Raw genomic sequence first — 27,272 nt, 5'->3', positions numbered from 1 at the left:
CAGCAAGGACCTGCTGTCCAGCACAGGGAGTTCTGCTCAATGTCATGTGGCAGCCCGGATAAGAGAGGAGTTTGGGGGAGAAGGGATACATATATATGTACGGCTGAGTCCCTTTGCTCTCCACCTGAAACCATCACAACATTGTTAAGCAGCTATCAGTTCAGTTCAGTTCAGTCGCTCAGTCGTGTCCGACTCTCCGCGACCCCATGAATCATAGCACACCAGGCCTCCCTGTCCATCACCAACTCCCGGAGTACACTCAAACTCATGTCCACAGAGTCGGTGATGCCATCCAGCCATAAGCAGCTATACTTCAATACAAAACAAAAATTGCTTTTTTGTTTTTTTTTTTTAAAAAAAAGAATGTTAGCCCAGAGAAGACCTGATGCTTATTTTAAAAAGTTACAGCTTTTGTGTACTTATAACTGCCATGCAAGTTTGGGGTGTTTCTCTCCTAATACGATCCAATTGTACTGCCTAGATCTGAAAGATACATGATTGACAGATGATTGATAGAGTGACATAGATAACAGATGAGTTCTATGATAGATAATATTGACAGGTAATAGATATTTGGATGGATGAGTAATAGATAATAGATAGATGGAGCCTACAGTAAGTTTTTTTTTAATACAACTTAAAATGTTACTTACAGAAATTAGTGAAAGAGTTGATGAACCCTTAGTTTAAAGGAACAAAACATCAGAACACAAATTAATCAAAAAAGAGTCGGACATGACTAAGCGACTAAACAGAGCTGAACTGAATCAGAATTTTATTCTGGCATCGGTGAGCCACAAGCAACCTGAAAGATTCCTTTAGGGGAGATGAAACAATATTTTTAAGTGACCATTACGTCTGAAGCTCATTAAGCAACGCTATTTTCCTTTCATTCTGCAAGTCAGCATTAAACCACCATGTGAAGGCCTTTATCATTTCAGCTGCAGTGAAACATGTTTTACAATTTAAAACTAAGCCCAAAGCTAAAAGAAAAAGGGAGGCTACACACAGTCCAAGGGGATGGCAAAGAGTCAGAGGCAACAGAGCAAATGTACATACTGACAAATCTGAATTCAATAGTTTGTTTATTTTGATTTTTTTTTCAGAATTTAGTGAAGAAAGATTAAAGAACAACAACAAAAATGTGGAATGCAAAGGGCAAAAATTTTAAATGTTCCCAGCCGAGTCACAGAGGTGAAATTCCCTTTAGCGGGTATGTATTACCAAGCCTATTACCGTCATGATTTAGGCTAAAAAACAGAACAAGAACCACTTTGCACTTCAATAGCAATGATGACACAGCTTATCTCACTTTCTGATTTTGAATTTTTTTTTCAACTGTCCTGAGTATGATAGAGTATTTTCCGCTTTTGTGGAAAAAAAAAAAAACAATGAAGTACATCAGAGAAATGATCTTGACAGACAGTGAGACATAATGTGCTTTTGAGTCAATTGCTCAGCATTATTGGACCGTTATAATCACATATGAATGATAAATAGATTCATACACAATCTTGGGCAATCTTCATGCTTATAATTATAAAGTAAAGCTTTATATTCGTCGCTCAGTCGTATCGGACTCTGTGACCCCATGGACTGTATAGTCCTTGGAATTCTCCAGCCTGGAGTGGGTAGCCTTTTCCTCCTCCAGGGGATCTTCCAACCCAGGGATCGAACCCAGGTCTCCCACATTTGCAGGCAGATTCTTTACCAGCTGAGCCGCCAGGGAAGCCAGGGGTCAGAGATACAGGAGCCAAAATAGATTTACAGTACTTCAATTGATGCTCCTTCTAATGCTTGAAAATTATTTCTATTCTGTGTTGTTGGTTTTTTTTCCCTATAAGAATATGAAACTTACGGCTTCCCTTGTGGCTGAACTGAGAGGGGTGGGGAGGGGGATGGGGAGGTTCAAGAGGGAGGAGACATATGGATACTTAGGATACATGGCGACCCCATGGACTGCAGCACGCCAGGCCTCCCCGTCCATCACCAACTCCCGGAGCTTGCTCAAACTCATGTCCATCGCGTCTTTTCCAAGGAGCCAGTTACAGTCCAATAAAAAACAAGACAAAAATTTTCTGCATAGATGGAGCTCATGGCTGGGTTTATATTGCGGATTACAATAAAAAGAAGCGATCAGAAAAGAAAAAAAAAAAAATAGTGCTTGAGATACTCAGTCCAGACGTGCCTGAACCAAGCCTAGGTCAGCACAGGGCAATTTGCTTCCTTTTTTTTTTTTTTTTTTTGCTAAAGCTGGTTTCAGTCTGGTTTCTGTCACTTTGGACAGAAAGAGACCTGATGAATACGGAGTGGATTTTTTTTTTTTTTCTTCAAGAAACCGAGATAATTAATTAGATCACGTTCTGTAGAATAACGTATTCTAGGCATGAAAACCCATTAAGATAATTGTCTCAAAACCACTGCAAGAAAACTCCATGACATGCACTTATATTAGGGATGGGAGTCGCATGAGATGAATTTACACCCTGAATCCTCACCCTGTGGTTCTGACTATTGTTCATTGCCAGTGGATGACATGAGAAAACTTCACAGTGGAGGCAAAACAGAAAAAAAAAAGAAATTTCTTTAAAGGGACCTGAGATCCCCACTAAGAATTTTACTCCGTGGAAATGAAAAAAGAATTTATGGTTCTGAACTGTGCTGTTGGAGAAGACTCTTGAGAGTCCTTGGACTGCAAGGAGATCCAACCGGTCAATCCTAAAGGAAATCAGTCCTGAATATTCATTGAAAGGACTGATGCTGAAGCTGAAGCTCCAAAACTTTGGCCACCTGATTCGAAGAACTGACTCACTGGAAAAGACCCTGATACTGGGAAAGATTGAAGGTGGGAGGAGAAGGGGATGACAGAGGATGAGATGGCTGGATGGCATCACCGACTCAATGGACATGGGTTTGAGTAAACTCTGGGAGTTGGTGTTGGACAGGGAGGCCTGGCGAGCTGCAGTCCATGGGGTCGCAAAGAGTCAGACACAACTGAGAGACTGAACTGAACTGATATTATGTCAGGGCTGAATAAATGAAAAATAATGAAAAAAACATAATCGGGGACTTCCCTGGTGATCCAGTGGCTAAGACTCTGTGCTCCCAATTCAGGGGACCTAGGTTCAATCCCTCGTCAGGGAACTAGGTCCCATACGACCACAGCTAAGACCCAGCACAACCAAATAAATAAGAAAAATTTTAATTTTTTTGATTTTTTAATTAATTTATTCATTTTAATTGGAAGCTAATTACTTTACAATATTGTAGTGGTTTTTGCCATACATTGGCATCAATCAGCCACGGGTGTACATGTGTTTCCCATCCTGAACCCCCCTCCCACCTCCCTCTTCAGAAAATTTTTAATAAAGAACAATGTTGGTCAGCCAACGTTCAGTTCATTGTTTCTCTTAATTCCATCATATATCAGCATAGCCAGAAAGATGCAATACACACCACAGACATAGCGAGTAAAAGCAAAAACGGTGCACGGCATATTAAGTTTAAAAAACTTATTCCATCTGGAGCTATTATCGGCCTGTTCCTCAACAGGCAAGATTTTTAAATAATGTGTGTTTTTTGTTTTTTTTTTTTTTAGCGCTAGGAACACCGCATGCTAAGTTTTGACAGAAAATAAAATCTGGCAATCCTGACACTTTTTAGGGCATAAGACTTCAGTAAACGGAGTGGGAAGTTACATGATTGTGAGCTTAAGTTCCTGCTGGGGTACTTAATAGCTGTGGGATGTCCTGTTCGTCACTGTTTTCTGAAGTTTACATTTCTCAAAGGTAAAGTGGAAAAAAAAAATGAAATGCTTAATGTGACAGAGCGTGACAAAAACATAGATAATTATATATATATAACCTTAATATATATACATATATATATAACCCGATTAACACAATGAGCTTGCTGATACTAAAATGTTCACACACAAGTAAATATTGTTATTGCTTAGTCGCACATTCATGTCAGACTCTTTGCAACCCCATGACCGTAGCCCGCCAGGCTCCTCTGTCCATGGGATTCTCCAGGCAAGAAATACTGTAGTGGGTTGCCATGCCGTCCTCCAGGGGATCTTCCCAACCCAGGGATCGAACCTGCATCTCTTGTGTTTCCTGCATTGGCAGACAGATTCTTGACCACTAGGGCCACCTTGGAAGATACACGAGCCACACAATTATAAATAAATTCAACAGAGATCATGACAGCTGTGATCACCATCCATATCATAATCCCAGGTCATCGTTAGATTTCTGCGAGCAGCTGGGTTGTCGTGAGGTGGTTAGCCATCCGATGCTGGCATGAAGCTTCGTGGGGTTCGAGTCTGTCTTTGCCAGCGACTGTCTGTGTTGCCTGATGATTTAACCTCTCCACACCTGGTTTTTTCCCAATCTGTAGAATGGGATAGTCATGTCCCTGAGGGACTTCCCTGGTGCTACGGGGGTGGCAGCTGAAGCCGGTTCAGTCCTTACTCAGGGAATTAAGATTCCCACACGCCACAGAGCAGCGAAACCTTAGCACTGCAAGGAAAGACTGCCCAAGACACAACGAACAATCCGCATGCCACAACTGAGACTCTCGACACAGTCAAATAACTCTGCTGTTGGGTCAGCCATATCGGACTCTTTGTGACTCCCGAGGACTGCAGCCCGCCTAAATGATGACAACATCATTAACGGAGAAGCTTCTTTGGGGAATCAGTAACCACTGCCTCTGCAATGCCCGAGGCAATGTGGGTGCACCATAAACACTCCATAAACATTGAATGTGCCATTGTTTTGTAAAAGCCAAGGGGATGGTTTGGTTCCAGTTGACCTTCAACAGCAATGCCTGTAACTTCTAGCTGGCTCCCTGCATGTGTGATTTCTCCCTACGCGAGGATTTATTGACTCCCACTATGGGGTACGGTTGTTCTTGCCTAGTCGCTCAGTTGCGTCCGACTCTTTGCGACCCCATAGACTGTAGCCCGCTAGGCTCCTCTGTCCATGGAATCCTCCAGGCAAGAATACGGGAGTGGGTTGTCATTTCCTCTTCTGGGGGAATCTTCCCAACCTGGGGATCGAACCCACATCTCCTGTGGCTCCTGCATTGTAAGGGGGATTCCTTACCGCTGAGCCACCTGGGAAGCCCAAATTAGCCTACAATTGGTTGCTTGAAAGAACACGCATTTATTATGTCACAGTTCTGGGGGGGTCTGAAGTCTCAGATGGATTTAACTGGGATGAAATTTAAGGTTTCAGCACGGTTTTTTCCTCCAGCAGACTCTAGAGGAGAGTGTGTTTTCTTCTCCAGGACCCTGGTCATTTCCGTGGGGGCTTCGCTGGTAGCTCAGATGGTAAAGAATCTGCCTGCCATGCAGGAGACAAGGGTTCAATTCCTGGGTCGGGCAGATCCCCTGGAGAAGGAACAGGCTACCCTACTCCAGTATTCTGGGGCTTTCCTGGTGGCTCAGATGGTAAAGAATCTGCCTGCAATGCATGAGACCGGGGTTCCAACCCTGGGTCAGGAAGATGCCCTGGAGGAGGGCATGGCAACGCACTCCAGTGTTCTTGCCTGGAGAATCCCATGGACAGAGGAGCCTGGCAGGCTACAGTCCATTGGGGTCGCAAAGAGTCGGACCCAACTGAGCGACCAAGTACAGCACTGCTTTTATAAATGCAACGGGGATCACCTCAGCAATCCACAATCAGCTTTCCACCTCAAGGTCTGTAACCGAATGACACCTGCAAAGTTCCTTTTGTCACATACGGTAATATATTCACACCTTCTGAGGACGAGGGTGTGGACCTCTTTGGAAGGTCGTTCTTCTGAATCCCGCAGCATGGACCCAAAAGACAGTCATCAGAGTTGCAACTGCTATTAATTAGATGCTAACGGTATACCACAGTGGGACCTAAGATCTTTACATCATCTGAGAGTAGAAGGATGCTGATACAACGGAATGTTACTCAGCCATCAACAAAGGATGAAACAGTGCCATCTGCAGCACTGTGGATGTGCCCAGAGAGTCTCCGACTCAGTGAAGTGAGTCACACAGAGGGGCAGAAACACTGCTTGATCTCAGTGATATGCGGGATCTCAGAAGAAATGATACACGTGGACTTATTTACAGAACAGAAACAGACTCACGGACTTGGAGAATGAACTTATGGTTCCCAGGGGGGAGGATGGGGGAAGGGATAGTCAGGGAGTCTGGGATGGACGCGGACACACTGCTGTATTTAACACGGAGAACCAGCAAGGACCTGCTGGACAGCACAGGGAACTCTGCTCAATCCTCTGTGATAACATTATGGTTCCCAGGGGGAAGGATGGGGGAAGGGAGAGTCAGGGAGTCTGGGATGGACACGGACACACTGCTGCATTTAACATCGAGAACCCGCAAGGACCTGCTGGACAGCACAGGGAACTCTGCTCAATCCTCTGTGATAACGTTATGGTTCCCAGGGGAAGGATGGGGGAAGGGATGGTCAGGGAGTCTGGGGTGGACATGGACACACTGCTGTATTTAACATGGAGAACCAGCAAGGACCTGCTGGACAGCACAGGGAACTCTGCTCAATGTCGTGTGGCAGCCTGGATGGGAGGGGAGTTTGGCGGAGAATGGATACATGCACATGTACGGCTGAGTCCCTTTACTGTCCACCTGAAACCATCACAACATTGTTGATCGTCTATATCCCAATACGAAATAAAGAGCTTTAATGAAAGAAGGAATTTGAGGCTGGGAAAGGTTCCCCAAACACATCCCCAAACAACAGATTCTGGTCTCCTCAGCTGCCAAAGCTCTAACTCACAGAAGTAAGGTTTCCACAGATTACCTGAAATCTAGAAAACCTTCTCCAGGACCCCTCATGTCTTGTCTCCTTCCAAACAACCATATGTTGAATGTTCTATCCTGGCTGATCAGCCTACAAGCCCGGATCCTTCTCGGAGCTCAAAAGCAGGGTTGCCCACATCAGAAACATCCCTGTGAGACTTTGCTGGTGGTCCAGTGGCTAAGACTCTGAGTTCCCAGGTCAGCGGGCCCAGGTCTGATCCCTGGTCAGGGAACTAGATCCTGCATGCTGCAACTAAGACAGGAGAAGACCAAGTAAATAGATTAATTTTAAAAACTCCCTTCACTCAAGTCAAGACCTTCTTTAAAAAAAAAAGTAACACATTCAAAAGTTACAAAAGTAACGCTTTATTTAATTAAGCTGCTCCACTTGATGACCGTCTAGTCATTTAATAATTTTGTTTTTACCACGCGATGGATTTTTTTTTTGCTTCCACTTAATTGCTTTAATTTGTTTTGCAATCCGCTGTCAGACACATCAATAATGCCTCAGCCAGAACAAATGCTTGGACTCCTAATCAAATCCACTCAGACCCAAAGTTACAATGCCTTTTTCCTTCACTGCTGAAAGATGACGGTAAGTTGGGAGAAATTTGTTAAAACCGTGAAAAAGTCTTCAGATTCGGAAAGGACAAAAATAAAACAAAGCAGGAGTCATAGGCATGGTTAATCTCCAACCTCCTTTCTTAATTTCAAGCTACACATTTTAATGTGTACCGTTAGGGAACAGAAAAACATGTTGCTGTTCGGTTGCTCAGTCGTGTCTGACTCTTTGCGACCCCGTGGACTGCAGCACGCCAGGCCTCCCCGTCCATTACCAACTCCCGGAGCTTGCTCAAACTCATGTGCATCGAGTCGGTGATGCCATCCAACCATCTCATCCTCTGTCACCCCGTTTCCCTCTGTCCCTCAAGCATCAGGATCTTAGTTTTTACTGCCAGTTGCAAAACAAAAAAACAAATCATCTGAGCACAAATGATACACTCTCACCCTGAATTACATCGATGGCTCAGAGAAAAAGCTACAGAAAGTGACAGATTCCATGCCTCGTCTACTATCCGAAAAGACCACTAATTGACAATAATCTATGGCTGCCCTTCCAGAAAAAGACATTGATGATAACAGGTATTTTGAGTCGGGGAAAAAAAAAAGCATTAAAAATCTCAACAAAGAGTAATACCCACTTGTGGATTGAAATAGATAATAGTGATGATTTAGTTATGACCAACCTTGATAGCATATTAAAAAGCAGAGACATTACTTTGCCAACCAAGGTCCGTCTAGTCAAGGCTATGGTTTTTCCCGTGGTCATGTATACATGTGAGAGTTGGACTGTGAAGAAAGCTGAGCACCGAAGAATTGATGCTTTTGAACTGTGGTGCTGGAGAAGACTCTTGAGAGTTCCTTGTACCGCAAGGAGATCCAACCAGTCCATTCTAAGTGAGATCGATCCTGGGTGTTCACTGGAAGGACTGATGCTAAAGCTGAGACTGCAATATTTTGGCCACCTCATGCGACGAGTTGACTCACTAGAAAAGACTCTGATGCTGGGAAGGGTTGGGGGCGGGAGGAGAAGGGGACGACCGAGGATGAGATGGCTGGATGGCATCACCAACTCTGTGGACTTGAGTCTGAGTGAGCTCCGGGAGTTGGTGATGGACAGGGAGGCCTGGCGTGCTGTGATTCATGGGGTCGCGGAGAGTCGGACACGACTGAGCGACTGAACGGAACTGAACTGACTGATGATTTAGTTTGGACTCTTTGCCAAGCCCTCTTTGGGGAGTAAAACCGGAATGACTCAAGTTCGTGGTTTCACGGAATTTAGTTTTGTACGGTGAGGGTCAGTGTCTGTGTGCGTATTATGGGGGAGGGGGGCAGCGATGTTATAAAGAAACAAGCAAATACACCACAGAGACAGACACAGGATCTGCCTCCTGTCTGAATCCTATGGACCAGACGTCTGAAGTCAAGGGGTCCCAGGGCTGGGGTCCTTCCAGAATCTCCAGGGGAGGGTCCTTCCCAGCTTTTCCAGCTTCTGGGGACAGGGTTCAAAAGATGAGAAAAAGGAAGGGTTGAGAGAGAAGCCTGTCTGCAAAACGGACGATCCACTGGAAAGTCCTAGATGTAGAAGGAAAAGTCACAGATGGACACCTGCTTGGTTCATGTGTTCAGCTGGGGGCTGGCACCCCAAACTCACCTTGCGTGTGCTAAATCCCTTCAGCAGTTTCCGACTCCTTGCGACCCCATGGCCTGTAGCCCGCCGGGCTCCTCTGTCCATGGAATTTTCCAGACAAGAATATTGGAGCGCGTTGCCATGCCCTCCTCTAAGAAATCTTCTTAATGCAGGGGTCGAACCCATGTCTCACGTCTCCTGCATTGGCAGGCGGGTTCTTTACCACTAGCGTCACCTGGGCAGCAGCCCTTATGTCTGTAATGTCAGAACATTCACATACTGTCACGGCTGCAGAGATTCCAAAATATGTTACCATTTCCGCTCCTAATTTAAGCATACAGAATGCTCTGCTTATTGTAATTTTTGGACTTAGTTTTCACAGCCTAGATGGGTGGGACAGAGGGCTGGGAGGGAAGTACAAGAGAGACGGGATGTATGTATGCATACAGCTGACATATACTTGCTATGATTCGTCATCAGCGACTCGGTGGACGTGAGTCTGAGCAAGCTCCGGGAGCTGGTGATGGTCAGGAAGGCCTGGCGTGCTGGAGTCCATGGGGTCGCAAAGAGTCGGACACGACTGAGCAGCTGAATGGAACTGATAATTGAATCACTTTGTTGGACAGCAGAAAAAAGGACAACATTGCAAAGCAACTCTATCCCAATTAAAAAAATCATGCAGCTTTTAAACAACCCAGTGTCCTTAGACATAACATATTTCATTCATCTAAACGCATTGTGTATTGTACGCGTGCATTCAATTAGCTATGAACCAATATTCATTTTTAATACTGGAGAGAAGAAGACCTTGAACGTTTATTAACGAACATAAGTTCATTAAAGTAGTCCTGTGGCTACATAATTTATGAAGCCATTAATTCTGACTTATTTACTTGAGGCTCAAACTTGCACTGAAACTCGAAAGTAGCATTTCCTTGGCGTGACATCATAAACTTCTCATGTATTTGCTAATTAGTCTCAAACATGACAAATGTTTTCATTAAAAGTCAGTGAAACGACTCGGCGTTTATGGCTCTTTAATTTTTTTTTTTTTTCCATCTTTCCCCTTCACTCGCTTTAGATGAACGGTTTAACGGTCCCCAACAGCCGTTTTGTAACACAAAGATCCATTCAGCCACTGCAGGGTTTTCCTGGTTGCTGTGCAGCGAGAAACAAAAGCCTTTTCATGTCAAATGTTTTACGGACTATTCCTGGAGCTCCTGAGAAAGCTGGGGCGCTTCCTCCGTTTCAGGAAGTCATACCGGCCGTACACCGTGACGGTCGGGTTGTGCCTGGCAGACTATGTCACATATGGGGAGACACTGGTGTAGCTTTGGAGAACGGTACAGAGGGTCCTGAAAAAAGAAACACAAAAATGGAGTAACCATATCATCCAGCAAGCCCACTCCTGGGCATACAGCAGGAGAAACCTCTAATTTGAAATGAGTCAAGTGCCCCAGAGTTCACCGCAACACTCTTGACAATAGCCAGGACATGGAGGAAACCTGCGGTGCATACGTATATGTACACGATGGAATCCTACGCGGGCATGAAGAAAGAATGAGATCTGCAGCAACGTGGACGGAGCCAGAGGTGATGGGGTCAGAGAAAGACACGTATAGTGAGATTTTGCTGGTATGTAGAATCTACACTGAGACACCAAAGAACATAGCTACAAAACCGAAACAGGCTCACAGATGTAAAGAACAGATGTGTGGTTCCCACAGGGGCGTCGGGGGGGGGAGGGAGGCATTGGGAATTCAGGGTTAGCAAATGCAAGCTCTTCCACGTAGGCTGGATAAACAGCAAGGTCCTCCTGTACAGTAAGAGGAGCCATCATACTATCCTGTGACAAACCACCGCGGAAAAGAATATGAAGAAGAACCTGTCCAGCTATAATCATCTACCTACATATATGCAGACTCTGCTGGTCGGGGTTTAGTCGCTGGGTCATCTCTGACTCTCTGCGACCCCGTGGACTGCAGCCCGCCAGGCTCCTCTGTCCATAGGATTCTCCAGGCAAGAACACTACAGTGGGTTGCCATGTCCCTCTCCAATATCAATCTGCATGTATATCTACTATATATCTGTATCCGTATCCATAGCTATGTGGGCTTCCCTGGTAGCTCAGTTGGTAAAGAATCTGCCTGCAACACAGGAGACTCCGGTTCAATTCCTGGGTTGGGAAGATCCCCTGGAGAAGGGAAAGGCTACCCACTCCAGTATTCTTGGGCTTCCCTGGTGGCTCAGCTGGTAAAGAATCCACCCGCAATGCGGGAGACCCTGGGTTCCATCCCTGGGTTGGGAAGATCCCCTGGAGGAGGGAAAGGCTATCCACTCCAGTATTCTGGCCTGGAGAATTGCATGGACTGAGGGGCCTGGCAAGCCATGTACAGTCCAGGGGGTCTCAAAGAGTTGGATAAAAGAAAAAGAATGTATATATATATATATACATAATATATATAAAACATATATATATAAATGTAACATATATAACATTATCACATTATATATACAATATTATAATATATAATATATGTCTACATAATATGAATATAATATAAATAAAGTATTTAATATAAAATAAATATCATATATATATATAAATATAAGCAATATACATAAGATATATATAAAATACATAATACATTATATATAACATAATATATATATAACATAATCACTTTGCTCCACAGCAAAATCTAACACAGCATTCTAAATTAACTATCAAAAGTAAAAGTGAAATTCACTCCATCGTGCCCGGCACTTTGTGACCCCCATGGGCTATACAGTTCGTTGAATTCTCCAGGCAAGAACACTGCAGTGGGTGGCTTTTCCCCTCCTCTAGGGGATCTTCCCAACCCAGGGATTGAACTCAGGTCTCCCGCATTGCAGGCAAATTCTTTACCAGCTGAGCCACCAGGGAAGCCCAACGATGCTTCAATAAAAAATAATTTTTTTCTAAAAATGACCTCCTATACCATCAAGAGCCTGGGTGCTCCACCCCAGTCTTGCGTGGTATAAAATCGTTGTAGTCCAGCACATCTTCCCTCATCTAGGAAATGCGTAGATCATCCAGGGTCCTTAGCTGTTGGACAGTGTTTGCACCCATGCCTGCATGCTCTGTCACTTCAGTCCTGTCCAACTCTTTGCAACCCCATGGACTGTAGCCAGCCAGGCTCCTCCATCCATGGGATTCTCCAGGGAAGAATACTGGAGTGGGTTGCCATTTCCTCCTCCAGGGGTTCTTCCCGACCAAGGGATCGAACTCAGGTCTCCCGCATTGCAGGCAGATTCTTTACCATCTCAGCTCCCAATGAAAAGTAGGGAAGATGTGAATTTTTCTTTTTTTTTCTTAATTTTTGATTTTTTTTTTTCATCCTCAACTTGAAAATGGATTGCAGAAAGCCCTAGTTATTCTGGTCTGTCTGATTTCACTATGTTTTGTCAAGACACCTGTCTAGACACAAAACACACTAAAAAAAACAAAAAGATGGTAGGCATTTATTTGAATTGCAGGATTCACAGGATAGAAAACTAACATTGGCCTTAGGTTGTTTGGGGTGGGTTTTTTTTTTTTCTCTTCTGGGTTTCTTAACTCACTGACAGAAATGCTGTTTTCAGATAATTATCTGAACATCTAGTTTTTACATTTGGGGCAATTTGCTATACTCAGCAAAACTGTTTCACTTGACTATTTTTTCCAGTATGTTTTTCCCTGAATATCTTCAATGATGCATATATGATTTCCTTGAAAAAGTGAAGCCTGTTAGAACCATGCGAAAGTGCTCTTTTCTCCTGCTTGGATGCTTACAAAGTAACAGCATACAGAACATCTGCCTTTCCCCCTTGCTCTTAGACACTGATGATAACTCTTGGTCAAACTCTCCAAACTAAGCTCATCTGGTTATGTCAGCTACACATTGGCATTGCCGTGGACACTTGCCAACCACCTCTCCAAGAGTTCAATTGGGTGTTGCTGCAGCTGCTGACCTTCAACACCCCCTAGAAGGAGCTCAAGGTGGACAGCAGACAGGAGGCATCTGTGCTCTGGGAAAGACTCGCAGGACAGGTCTTCAGATGGCTAGATAATACCTTTAGGAGCTGATTTTCCGAGCCAAAATCTTGCATCTCCGCCTATCAAGAAAAGCCCTAAAAACCTTCACGGTGACATCTGTTCCTCGTCACTAGCAGAAACCTTGTGCAAAAAAATATATATATGTGTGTGTGTGTGCGTGTTTGATTGCATAAACTCCCCTTCACCAAGAGTACATACATACTGACTTTCTCCCTGCCTCTTTGGAGCAATTTCTCAGAACTATCCGAGGTGCTGTCTCCCAGACTGAAGTACTCATTTTGCCCGCAAATAGAACTTGACTTGCAGGTGCCTCAGGGGTTAAAAAAAAAAAAAAAATCTGCCTGCCAATGCAGGAGAAGCAAGAGACTTGGTTTCAATTTCTGGCCCACAAAGATTCCCCTGGAGGAGGAAAGGGCAACCCACTCCAGTATTCTTGCCTGGAGAATCCCATGGATGGAGGAGCCTGGTGGGCTACAGTCCATGGGGTCGCAAAGAGTTGGACACGACTGAGCACACACTCGTGCAGCCCTCATCTTGTGTGGTTTTATTCAAAGTCGACAGTTAGTAGGTAAGATGCGATTCTCTGTGGGTGAGGCAAGGAATAAGATAAAACAAGTTATCAGCATCATGAAACCAACCGTGAAAATTCATACTGTGGGCTTCCATGCCTGGAGGAGAATGATGGATGACCATGGGATACATATGTGTCTATGTGACCAGTTCCCTTTAAGAGCTGGACTCCAAAGTTCAAGGGACCTTTGCTTGGCAGGGACTCCTTGAACATAACCCTGGAGTTTGCAGCTGGTGATAAACAGCAAACACATGTCTGTTATCATCAGACAGCAAGGACAAGAAAAGCCTGCATTGGACCTCTCTAGTCTTTACCAACATAGATCTTCCCCTTCTTACTGTTCTTACATGTTGCATTGACTTTAATAAGTCTTAGCTGCTCCAATACTTTGGCCCCCTGTTACAAACTGCCAACTCATCGGAAAAGACCCTGATGCTGGAAAAGATTGAAGGCGGGAGGAGAAGGGGACGACAGAGGAGGAGATGGTTGGATGGCATCAGCGACTTGATGGACATGAGTTTAAGCAAGCTTCGGGAGTTGGTGATGGACAGGGAGGCCTGGCATGCTGCGGTCCATGGGGTCGCAAAGAGTCGGACACGACTGAGCAACTCAACAAGAAGAAAGCTGTTCTTGTAACATTATGGGATACATAACGATGAATGCTATGTATTATTTTTCCAGCCAATTACCAAGCTCATGTGCATTTGGGAGACTCTGGAGACAATGCTCAATACATTTTTACTGTGTGTGTGTATTTCTTTGCTTTGTGTTGGGCCGTTCCTTTTGGGTTAAGGAAGAGAATGTTACTGCCGCTGGGGGTCTCTATTGGCCATCCTCCTGAAAATTTCCTGGAAATTCTGTGAGGATTTGCATCTCTTTACCCGCATTTTCATGATTAATGCTTCTTCCATGGCCAGAAAAAATAAAAAGAGAGAGAGAGAAAGGAAGGGACGTCCCTGGTGGTCCAGGGGTGAGGAATCTGCCTTGCCATGCAGGGGGAGGTGGGTTCAATCCCTGGTCCAGGAAGATGCCACGTGCCACAGAGTCACTAAGGCCGTGCATAGCAAGAGAAGCCATCCATCGTAAGGAGAAGCCTGCTCACCACAAATAGGGAATAGCCCCTGCTCACCCTAACTATAGGGAAAGCCCACACATGACAGTGAAGACCCAACACAGCTGTAAATAAATTATTTTAAAAAAAAGAGACAAAGGAGAAGCAGGAGCCCAAATAATAGAACAGAGAGGAAGAGATGAAATTAAATGGATATCGCGATGCTACCAAATTGAGCTCATAGAGCTAGTAAAAGTGGAATTTAAGGGCTCTCCAAATGTTAAGGTCTCTCCAAATTTTGTAGAAAGTCATATTCTTTTCTTCCTTTTATTGCACACATTTCTTTTTTTTTATTTAGTTCTACCAGTTTACTGCTACCAACCCATCTCCCTCCGATATCATGCCCCTGTGCTCAGTCTTGTAACCCCATGGACTGCAGCCCGCCAGGCTCCTCTGTCCCTGGACCTTTCCGGGCAAGGACACTGGGGTGGGTCACCATTGCCCTCCTCCAGCGTACATTTCTTTTCAACTCAGATTCCCATAACTCCGCAAAGAGTCTCCCGTCTTTCCTTTTCATCTATTTACTTTTTCCAAACTCGTCCGCTGGAGATTTTTTAGTCCTTGCCTAACAAGTTCATCTACATCTCCCAGAGGAAATCAGAGCTTTAATTAAGCTGACAAGAGCCTGCGGTCCCATAAAAACTAAATAATTCAACGATCCGCAGCTCCAGGAGCAGCCAGGATACAGTTTTATGGAAGACGCACCTGTCCCTTTTACAGGGCAGACATGAGGTGCGCCGGTCCTGCAGGGAATAGATTTAAGTGGGCGAAGAAGGAAGAGACCAGAACCTGCAAGATAATGGCCCTCACTAATTGCCAAGACCTTTTAGAGTCAGTGTCTTTTATCCGATAATCACGTTCATCAACTGCTGATGTCGTCTGAGGCTGACCCAACACATCACAGAATCAGCGTCCCAAGCTCTCCTTGCTTTGACCTCCAATGACCTCTGCCCTGCAAACCCCTGCGTCTCTGAGGAGAGGGACGCAGTCTTCTCCCCTCCAGCTGACTCTGAACATGTGACTTGTGTCCTTCTTTTTCTGCGATTTCGTTCTCGGTCTCCTGATTTCAGCGTGATTCAGTCCCTCAGTTTGACCTCTTTGGGGGTAAACACGTGGTGATTTGTTCCCACCATCTATTAATCAGTACAGTTCTTTTCTAAAGTTAAAACGCAAAAGAGCTATCAATGACAACTTAAAGTACTATATTGTCTCTCGCCTAAGTACTTAATAAACAATTGCTATTACTATTCCTCCCCCCTAAAAAAACAGAACTATCCAGCAGCAATAATGTTAGTCGTTCAGCCGTGTCCGACTCTTGGTGACCTCAAGGACTGTAGCCCACCAGGCTCCTCTGTCCGTGGGATTCTCCAGGCAAGAGTACTGGAGTGGGTTGCCATTTCCTCATCCAGGGGATATTCCCGATCCAGAGACCAAATCCAGGTCTCCTGCATTGCAGGCATATTCTTGACCACCTGAACCACCAAGGAAGCCCAATATGGACATTTATAAACTTGGGCTCCAAAATCATTGTGGATGGTGACTGCAGCCATGAAATTAAAAGACGCTTGCTCCTTGGAAGGAAAGCTATGACAAACCTAGACAGCATATTAAAAAGCAGAGACATCACTCTGCAGACAAAAGTCCATATAGTCAAAGTTATGGTTTTCCCAGTGATCATGTACTGATGTGAGAGTTCGAACATAGGCAAGGCTGAGCACTGAAAAATTTATTGTTTTAGAATTGTGGTGCTACAGAAGACTTGAGAGTCCCTTGGACTGCAAGGAGATCCAACCAGTCCATCCTAAAGGAGATCAGTCTTGGGTGTTCATTGGAGGGACTGATGCTGAAGCTGAAACTCCAATGCTTTGACCACCTGATGCAAAGAACTGACTCACTGGAAAAGATCCTGACGCTGGGAAAGACAGAAGGCAGGAGGAGAAGGGGACGACAGAGGATGAGATGCTTGGATGGCATCACCTACTCAATGGACATGAGTTTGAGCAAGTTCCGGGAGATGGTGATGACAAGGAGACCTGGCATGCTGCGGTCCATGGGATCTCAAAGAGTCAGACAGGACTTAGGGACTGAACAGCAATATTCCATTGTATGAATACAACGCAATTTATTTATCCATATTCCACTGACGAACACCTGTAATGTTTCCACCACTTTTTTCCTTTCTTTTTTTATTCTTCCTGGAATATGTCATTTTTTAAAAAGTTTTATCGGAGTGTAGCTGATTTACAATATTCTGCTAGTTTCTGGTGTGTAGCAAAGTGACTCAGTTATACCTATACATATATGCACTGTTTTTTAGACTTTCTTCCCATTGAGGTCATTACAGAGCATTGAGTAACATTCCCCGTGTTATACAATAGGTCCTTATGTGTAATCTAATTTATGTATAGTAATGTGTGTATGTCAATCCCAATGTCCTAATTGATCCCTTTCTCCCCTTTTTCTCTGTTGCGAATAGGACTTCTACGAGCATTTCTGTACATGATTTGGCCGTGTGCTTCTCATATACGGGTTGATAAATCACATCAACTCATTCGAATGTCATTTCCAAGAGGACTTTCATCAGAACATGATAGCGGCAAGCTTCGCCCCCCTGTCAAACACTCCTTTTCTTCAATTTAACTTGAAATCTGTTCACACCAATTCCTCTCCTTGAGGATTTGTAACAGAGTCTCACTCATCACACATTTGGAAGGGGGAGCATTTTTGAGACAGTCAGCAAGGAACTCACTGCAGTCAGGTGACTTCGTCAGACCGTTGGGTCCCAAACTCATGGCTCAAAGACTCTGTCCCTTTTTTTTTCCTCAGTACAGTTCCTATTAATAATCTGTTGAATCCAATTTAAGGTACTTGCCACCCAATACATTGGGCTGAGAAAGCCAGTGTCTGTTTGTCCCCCTTAATTACGCACCGTGTCCAGTAACTTTCCCAAACGGGTATGAGATTTCTCTTCCTTAATAGGGAACTTGTCTTCTAATTGTCTGAAAGAGAAAATTATGCGAAAAGCTCTGTCCGTGTTATATGCCACAAACTGGGGAGTAAACGGTCTCTTGGGACTACAGGAAATTCAAGAGTACGAATTTGGAAAAATGAATTATAGTTAAAGACCAGGCTTCAGTAACTTTTATTGGAAATTCTGGTGGCTTCAAGTGTTGGAATTAATATGTCCTGTGGTAGCTTCCATGTCTTGGCTCTTGTAAATAGTGCTGCAACGAAAATTGCGGGCGTGTGTATCTTTTTTGAATTGCGATTTTCTCAGGGTAGAGCCCCAGGAGTGGGATTCCTGGGTCATATGGTAGTTTTAGGGCTTCCCAGGTGGTGCCAGGGGGTAAAGAACCCACCTGCCATTGCAGGAGCCAAGAGAGACTCAGGTTTGATCCCTGGGTTGGGAAGATCCCCTGGAGGAGGGCATGGCAACCCGCTCCAGTATTCTTGCCTGGATAATCCCGTGGACAGAGGAGCCTGGTGGGCTACAGGCCATGGGGTCGCACAGAGTTGGACACGACCGAAGTGACTTAACACGCACGCACGCATGGTAGTTTTATTTCAGGTTTTTTCAGGAATCTCCACACTGTTTATTCTCTGCACTTCCAATGCAGGGGGCATTGGTTTATAGACCACATTTCTGAGCAATGTTTCTTTTCTTGTATGAAGAGAGAATCAGTTTAATAAAAATGCACACAGAGAGAGAGAGACAAAAGCACAAAGAATCAAGACCACTTAGTACAGAAGGCATCCATGGATCATAAGAAAGGGCTTCGCCTAAAATGCGACGGTTGTACCTGCAGCTTTCGTTACCCTCCCTAACAACCATGTGATTATTCCCGCAGGAAGCTGGAGCGGAAACATTCACGATGCTCGTAAACGCTCGGAACGGTAAAGCTCAACAGTAATTTTCCAACGCACGAGTAAAAGCACCATTTTCACTGCAAGCCGGCGGCAGCTTGTGGCAAAATCGTAACAAATTCTTCCCAGTCAATACGTGAGTCATTCTGCATCCAAACGGACAACCCTCTTGAGCGTCTTCATCATCTCAGACCCATCCTGACCCATTTCAATGGAGCATTTCCACACCTGGCTTCTTTGACTTTTCACATGATCAGCAGTCTGTCAAGCCAGAGTTGAAACGTATACGACGGGGCCCTCCCTGGTGGTCTAGTGGTAAAGAATCTGGCTGCCGATGCAGGGGACGCTGGTTCGATCCCTGAACTGGGAAGGTCCCAGATGCTGTGGAGCAACTAAGCCCATTCACCACAACAACGAAAGCGCGTGGACCCTAGAGTCCTTGCCCTGCGACAAGAGAAGACACCGCGGTGAGAAGGGCCAAGACCTCACCACAGCGAGAGAGAAAACCCACACAGCCATCAAGACCCAGCCACAGCCAAAAACAAACACATTAATTGATTAATTTTAAAAAAAAAAAGAATATTACAAATGGTAGAGCTTCCCAGGTGACTCAATGGTGAAGAATCCGCCTGCAAGGCAGGAGACACAAGGAAACAGGGGTTCCATCCCTGGGTCGGGAAGATCCCCTCGAGGAGGAAACGGCAGCCCACTCCAGTATTCTTGCCTGGAGAATCCCACAGACAGAGGGACCTGGCGGGCTACAGTCCACGGGGTCACAGAGAGTTAGACACAATGGACCAGGCGTGCAAGATGACTCTAATCACCTCCCTGGGCAAGAGGAATGTTACCTTGATCGGGTCTTGATCTGTGCTTTCGAGGGGAGAGAGATGTTTCAGACTCAACCCAGCAAGGTGATCCACAGGAGCCTGCCTGCAGCTTGTAAGCAAATGAAAGAAAACACAAGAAAAACCACGAGAAGAAAAATAATACACCCATTGTCACCTGGACAGCCATGCTCACTCCTGGAACGCAAACACTGCTCCCATCTAGGTATCAATGGATACAAAGTTGAGTGGCAGCTTTGCAAACTCATCAAAAACTGGAAGCCTAATTTCAACGTATTCTGCTTCAGTCTCTGACTAGATGTAGGCTCTGGGGAGATTTTTTTTTTTAATTTAATCTGTTGATGACTCAGTTTTCCTACCAGATAGAAATAATGTTGGAACTTGTCCCACGAATAAGAGTTTGAAGTATGTATCACCACCATGTCTTAGACAGAGCTTCCCTGGTGGCTCAGACGATAAGGAATCTCCTTGCAATGCAGGAGACCTCCGTCTCCTGGGTTGGGAAGATCCCCTGGAGGAGGAAACAGCAACCCACTCCAGTATTCTTGCCTGCAGAATCCCATGGACAGAGGAGCCTGGCAGGCTACAGTCCGTGGGGTCGCAAAGAGTCAGTTAGGGCTACGGTCCCTGGGATCGCAAAAGAGTGGGATACAGCTGAGCACCTAAGACAGTGTCTTAGATGGTATTTGCCCGACTCTCATTACATTTTAGGGCAATCTCAGCCTGTTGACTGCAGCCACGAAATTAAAAGACGCTTGCTCCTTGGAAGAGAAGCTATGACCAACCTAGACACTGTATTAAAAAGCAGACACATTACTTTGCCCACAAAGGTCCGTCTAGTCAAGGCTATGGTTTTTCCCGTGGTCACGTATGGATGTGAGAGTTAGACTATAAAGAAAGCTGGGCACCAAAGAGCTGATGCTTTTGAACTGTGGTGTTGGAGAAAACTCTTGAGAGTCCCTTGGACTGCAAGGAGATCCAACCAGTCCATCCTAAAGGAAATCAGTCCTGAATATTCATTGGAAGGACGAGTGCTGAAGCTGAAACTCCAATACTTTGCCCACCTGATGCAAAAAGCTGACTCACTAGAAAAGCGCCTGATGCTGGGAAACACTGAAGGCAGGAGGAGAAGGGGATGGCAGAGGATGAGATGGTTGGATGGCATCACAGACTCAATGGACATGAGTTTGAGCAAGCTCCAGGAGATGGTGATGGACAGGGAGGCCTGGCGTGCTGCAGTTCATGGGGTCCCAAAGAGTCAGACACGACTGAACATAGAATTTCCACGTTGTGAAAGAAGCTAAACAGCACAGACAACTGCTCAAATGAGCCAGAATGCCCAGTGCCTGCTCATAAAAATAATAGTTTAGGAAATCTGACACCAGCCAGTCTGGGGCTGACAGGAACAATTAAGTCAATACAAAAGTGGAATTTACCTGAGATTCCCAGGGACCAGGAGATCAAAGACACCAGGCAAATCTGCATTCTTTTGAAACCAGACTTTAAAAAAAGAAAAAAAAAAAACCTTTTGAAGAACGCATAATTAAGGCTGAGGACAGGCCAGAACAGGTTTGTCCTCTCCAAAGACAAGGCTCCCCTCCCCTCCGGGTGAGCGGGGGGTCACGTTTCCGCACCTGGAGCCTGGGGCCCAAAGGATAAATAAGAAATGCATCTCTCTCTGAGCCTGGAGAAGGAGGGGGTTTATTCCGCCGCCGGGAGGGCGACATCTGTCTCCAATACCATAGCTGGAAGCAGTTTACAGAAAATAGCATGGCAGTTTCCTGGGTCGGTCTGGGAGAAAGACCAGAGAAAGGATGCCCTTTGGTAGCAGAAGCTCAGCTGTCTCTTCTCAGGGCAGAGAGCGTGTCTAGACACCAGAGACCCAGGGGAGCCGGCTCAGGGCAAACCGGCTCCGACATCTGGGACGGTATGGGGCAGGGAGTCTGTCTGTCTCCTCTTCTGTATCATGTGTGTGTGTGTGTGTGTGTGTGTTGCTCAGTTGTGTCCGACTCTGCGACCGACCCCATGGACTGTAGCCTACCAGGCTCCCCCATCCGTGGAATTTTCCAGGCAAGAGTACTGGAGTGGGGTGCCATTTCCTTCTGCGTCTTACAAACGCTGTTATTGTAATGCAACAAGCATTATTATTATCAATTAACAAACGTGACTATAATAAAGTCTTACTGTTATATCTTTGCATATGTATGATGTTAGTATTATAAATAATGTCCTACAGGATACTTTTCAATCAATACATGCCATAAGCATAAACCTTACTATTATATATTCTTAGTATTGTATATGCTTGCTGTCATAAATGATGCTCTCATAGTATGGGACCCGCCAGGCTCCTCTGTCCACGGGAACTCTTGAGGCAAGAATACTGGAGTGGGTTGCCATGCCTTCCTCCAGGGGATCTTCCCGATCCAGGGATCGAACCCGGGTCTCTTGCACGGCAGGCGGATTGTTTACCATCTGAGCCTCCAGGGGAGCACCGTTTCTTAATCAGTACACCCCATACTCAAAAACCTCACTATTATAAATCCTTTCTGTTATGAATATATGTGTGCATGCTCAGTCACGTCCCACTCTTTGCGACCTCATGGATGTAGCCCCGCCAGGCCCCTCTGTCCATGGGAGTCTCCAGGCAAGAACACTGGAGTGGGTTGCCAGGCCCTCCTCCAGGGGATCTTCCTGACCCAGGGATCGAACTGGCATCTCTGAGTCTCCTGGATTGCAGGCAGATTGTTTACTACGTAAACCATTAGGGAAGTCACACACACACACACACACACACATATATATATATATGGTGGAGAAGTCGCATACACACACACATTTACACATATGTGGGCTTCCCAGGTGACATACTGGTAAAGAATCAGCCTGCCAATGCAGGAGACGCTGGAGACTCAGGCTTGATCCCTGGGTCGGGAAGATCCCCTGAAGGAGGAAATAGCAACCCACTCCAGTATTCTTGCCTGGAGAATCCCAGGGGCAGAGAAGCCTGGCGGGCTGCAGTTCCTGGGGTTGCAGAGAGTTGGACGGGACTGAGCGACTAACAGTTTCACTGTGTTTTCACTGCATCATTAAATGGGGACACGAATATATGTCAAGTTGTTCAGTAATGTAAGTAAATCTTATTTGTATCCTCTACACTTTTTGAAACAAAGAACCAACATCTTATTCCATCAATGATTAATGAGGCTGTAGCAAAACTCACCACACCACTTGGAATTCTAACCCCACGGCAATGAGGTCTGTAAAATAATCATTAAAACAGCAGACTCTCCCAATATTTAAAGTCTAGCCCTCTGTCAATCTGTTTCGTGCATGCTTTGTGACTCAAACGCAAACATTCCCGTGGGAAATTAACTCAGCCCATTCATTATGAAATTTCAGACTTGGAAAAATCTATAGTTTCATTTTTCATGCTGCTAAGTGTCAATAATCAAACCTTCTGTGTGTTTGCATAAATAAGCCTTTCCTTATAATCACAAAAGGGTGTACTTCATTCTTCCATTAAAAATCATCTCCATTTCTTCCCCGATAAAGTATGCTTTCAAAATTCTTTTTTTAGAGGATTTTTTTTTAAGCCTTTTAAAATTTGTTACAATATCGCTGCTGTTTTATGTTTTGCCTTTTTGGCCACAAGGAACATGGGACCAGGGATCACCAAACACGGATCAAGCCAACACCCCCTGCGCTGGAGGGTTGAGTCTTGACCACTGGACCACCGGGAAAATCCTTCTTTTCAAAAATCTTACAACCCTCATCACACATGTTTATTTAGTTTTTTATCAGAACATGTAACTGTGGTGGTGGCTTAGTCACAAAGTTGTGTCCGACTCTGGCGACCCCATGGACTGTAGCCCACCAGGTTCTGTGTCCATGAGATTCTCCAGGCAAGAATGCTGGCGTGGGTTGCCGTTTCCTCCTCCAGGGGATCTTCCCAACCCAGAGACTGAACCCGGCTCTCTGGGGTCTCCTCCTTTGCAAGCAGATTCTTTACCATCTGAGCTACCAGCGAACCCCAAAGCATCTCAAAACATTTAAGGTGATTCACCCTCAAAGAAATGATATTCAAACAGATATCTGATTCACTCAACATTTGTAGATTTCTCAACATGAGTGAGACAAGAGATTTTTTTTTTTTTAATTACTGCGAGTGCCTAAAAGGGTTTGATAATCTGAGCCACAGGGCCGAAGTCTTCATTAGACTAAATACTCAGAAATCAGGACAAAGATGTTTGGCTGGATAATTATTCCAGGATTATCATGTAAAACAAAGCAGGGGGGGGAAAAAAATACAAGCTGGATCAGATAGAATGAAAGGAGATGAATAAAAATTGGTATCAAATTATAACAGCATCTGCCTTGTGCTTCCCTGGTGGCCTGGTTGGTAAAGAATCCGCCTAGTAAGGCGGGAGACACATTCCCGGTCCGGGAAGATACTACATGCCGCGCGGCCACTCAGCGCACGGGTGTTGCCTAGAGCCTGTGCTCTGCAACAAGAGAAGCCAGGGGAACACAAAAGCTGAGCTCAACAGCTAGAGAACAGCTCCGCACCTCATCACAACCAGACAGTAGCCCGAGAAGCAACGAAAACCAAATCAGGACTAACGCAGATAATCGCTAAATATCCATGGAAACATATAGGACTCCGCCCTTCCGTTCTTGCAGCTCTTGGCGTAACTTTAAATTAATGTGCAGATAAACAGTGACAGCCTCAATGGAAAAACTCAGAGACGTCCACCTTATCTAAGTTTCAGTACATTTTACTGACGGGGAATGCCCACTGTTGGTGGGATGCCTTGACATCTAAGAACATTGCATGTGCCAAGGACTGAGAATTCTCTGAGCATCTTTCCCCCAACAAGCCAAACAGTGCTTTAACATTTACCCTTCATGGTGTCCTTCTGTCTCAACTTTCGGTTCAGTTCAGTCACTCAGTCGTGTCCGACTCTTTGCGACCCCATGGACTGCAGCACGCCAAGCTTTCCCATCCATCACCAACTCTCAGAATTTGCTCAAACTCACTCCCATTGAGTGGGTGACGCCATCCAACCCTCTCATCCTCTGTCGTCCCCTTCTCCTCCTGCCTTCAATCTTTCCCAGCATCGGGGTCTTTTCCAGTGACTCAAGTCTTTTTCCAATGAGTCAGTTTCAACGTTAAGGAAGAATTTTCAAAGTAGCACAGAGATTCATCGCTCAAGAATATCAGGGTATGTGAACACAGACTCTGGCTCTTGAAATTGGCCATATGCACCTGGGTAATTCAGTATTTATAAAAAGGAGACGGGACAATGAACAGAGCTCTATTAAAATGGCCATTAATAATAAACACTGTGCTCCTAAAGAGAGAACTTTGATCATGCTTTCATCACAACCATTTAAGCAGAAGTCATTTTACATAGACTTTTCTAATTTCCCCAAGGTTCCGTTTTCTAATTTTTTTTGTCCCCATGTGAAACAGCTTTCTGATCTTTTATTTTTTTTTCCCCTTTCTTTCAATTCTGTGAGTACAAGCAACCTTTTTAATCCAGATAAAGTTAGAAGGCCTGCATGGTAAGCTTTCAGTTTTACTGCGTGCTTGCTAAGTTGCTTCAGTCTCATCTGACTCTTTCGGGACCCCACGGATGCTCCTCTGTCCGTGGGATTCTTCAGGCAAGAACACTAGAGAGGGTTGCCATTCCCTTCTCCAGGGGATCTTCCTGACCCAGGGATCAAACACAGGACTCTTATGTCTCCTGCAATGGTAGCCGGGTACTTTACCACTAACGCCTCCTAGTAAGGCCTTTTGGTTTTGGTCTTTTAATCGCTAAGTCATGACTCTTTGAGACCCCATGAACCGCAGCACGCGAGGCCTCCTTGTCCATCACCAACTCCCAGAGTCCACCCAAACTCATGTCCATCGAGTCGGTGATTCTATCCAACCCGCTCATCCTCTACCGTGCCCTTCTCCTCCTGCCTTCAATCTTTCCCAGCATCAGGGGCTTTTCCAATGAGTCAGCTCTTTGCATCAGGTGGCCAAAGAATTGAAGTTTCAACTTGAGCCTTTCCAATGAATATTCAGGGTTGATTTCCTTTAAGATTGACTGGTTTGATCTCCTTGCAGTCCAAAGGACTCTCAAGAGTCTTCTCCAGCACCACGGTTCAAAAGCATCAATTCTTTGGCGCTCAGCTTTCTTTATGGTCCAACTCTCACATCCGCACATGATTTGGTTTTTAATATACACCAAATAATATACTGTATGGCCAATTCCCTTTTTTCCAAATGGAGATAATTTAAAAAAAAAATTTGCAGGGAAATGCTTTTAGAAAGAATTTGCAAGGAAAGCCTCAAAGAGCACTTTAGGGCATTAAAAATTATAATTCCGAAACCAGTCCCTACCTTCAGAAGACACTAGGCATTTTAAATACATCAGATCGTGCAGTCTTATTTTCTACAGTGTCCAGGTTACCTTTGAAAAAAAGAAAAAGAAAACACTTCTGATATTTAAGTGTCTAAATTCCGGTAAAGGGAGTACACATTGCCAATTTTTTTTTGCCATTTAGAGACCATGATTTTGTACAGGGCTTCAGCCTCCAGAAAAAGTCAGATCTTATGTCTTTTTCACCTATAAAACTTTTATAAATTAGCCTTTCTGGTCATTTCTCAATATATCTGTCCAAGCTGTCCCTGACACAATATCCATCAGAGTTTGAAGTCTGGCCCTAGGTCCTGGAACAATAGGATAGACTCAGGCATGACGTTAATAAACAGAGAAAAGCTCCTTATGAGACAGAAAATCTCCATAACCTTTTCTTTCTCAATTTACTGGCATAAAGAGACAGCATGTCCCGACGGCCGACATCTGGACTCAGGTTTCTTTTTTCCTGCTTTTAATTCTCCCAGCTCTTGGCGAAGAATCTCTCGGAGCCCCCATACGTAAAGTTTGTTATTTTTTTGTGCATTCTCTCAGTCGTGGCCGACTTTTTGTGACCCCGTGGACTGCAATATTCCAGGCTGCCCCGTCCTTCACCGTCTCCCGGCGAGTTTGCTCAGATTCATGTCCATCGAGTCAGAGACGCCATCCAACCATCTCATCCTCTGTCGTCCCCTTCTCCTCCTGCCTTCAAATCTTTCCCAGCTTCAGGGTCTTTGCCAATGAATCAGCTCTTCGCATCAAGTGGCCAAAGTATTGAAGTTTCTGCTTCTTAAAATATTTATTATGATGGTATTGGCATTTTTTTTTTTGTCACCCTGTGTGTGGGATTCTAGTTACCGGACCGTCGATCGAACCCATGATTGCTAGAGTGAAAGCCACTAGACCACCAGGGAAGCCCTTATTTAGGCAATTTGAATGGAGCAAAGGTAACACCCAGGACAGTGGAAAGTGTGCAGAAGTTAGAGTCAGATTCTGGGGAACAGTGTCTCAGTGGGTAGGTCCCCTTCACCCCCTGAAGCCAAGTAGAGGCGTGGGTTGTTACCTTTAAGCAACCATGGGGGTACTATTATTTTCTCGAGTTCTCTGCCTTGTTTTGCAAAATGGAAACTGAAGTTCCCTCGGAGGTATTAATATCCAATGGTATGAAATATCTATTCATAGACTCTGTGCCTTCTCCTTATTTGCAAAATCCGAATTAAAATCCCTCTTAATGTTCTTAGAAGATGAGTGAGAAGCATGAGGTTGGGTTGACCCAGAGTGAGGTTGTATGAGCTGGTTCAGAATTCCAGTCCCCGTGGAAATGGAGGCCCAGTGTGAGAGGTTACCGCCTTTTTCACCTGGAGAATCAAGTCATCTGC

This window comes from Moschus berezovskii, chromosome X (genome assembly GCF_049115385.1).
Source record: "Moschus berezovskii isolate FMDL1 chromosome X, NW_MosBer_1.0, whole genome shotgun sequence".
Lineage (NCBI taxonomy): Eukaryota > Metazoa > Chordata > Mammalia > Artiodactyla > Moschidae > Moschus > Moschus berezovskii.
This window is presented reverse-complemented; position numbering follows the sequence as displayed.